We start from the raw sequence: 673 nt of genomic DNA, 5'->3' as shown, positions 1-673 counted from the left end.
CTTTATGACCCATTTCTTGATAATTGAGAATCCGTAGTTTTCGTTGCTATATGATGATTGATGGAGTTATTCACACATGCAAGTTTAGAACATAACATGTGGAAGGGGTGAAGGGGACAATTAATGGTTGAATTTTGAATTTTTTATGAAAAGATATATTAGCTTTAGATTAAATACATAGAAAATTAATCTAACATATACATGCTACTTCAATTTTATTAAAAATATAAAATCTTATTATATATTCTAAAATCTTATAATTGAGTTAAAATCTATGATTGCATCATAAAAAAGGAAAAAAAAACATATGGATATCATAAAAAATCTCAACTTTATCAATAAAACCTTAATATAAAAAATAGATAAGTTTATGGGTCAAACTATCTATCTAAACTTGCTCGAAGGCCTGTTCAAAATTTAGGAAGGTTTGCACAAAGATATTAGACTTGGACAAAAAAATTAGACATGTTTAAAATATAGACCGAACTCAGGCTCATTCAAGGCCCGAGCCCGTCCCTCTCTAACTCATTTTTTAATTTTACAATATATTATATTATGTAATTTATAACACACAAAATTAAATCTATAGTAACATGTCATACTATAATGTAAACTTTAAAAATTTAAAATGTCTATATATAAAATTCTAAGAAATGAAAAAAAAAAATAAGAA

Source organism: Gossypium arboreum, chromosome 8 (genome assembly GCF_025698485.1).
Source record: "Gossypium arboreum isolate Shixiya-1 chromosome 8, ASM2569848v2, whole genome shotgun sequence".
NCBI lineage: Eukaryota > Viridiplantae > Streptophyta > Magnoliopsida > Malvales > Malvaceae > Gossypium > Gossypium arboreum.
This window is presented reverse-complemented; position numbering follows the sequence as displayed.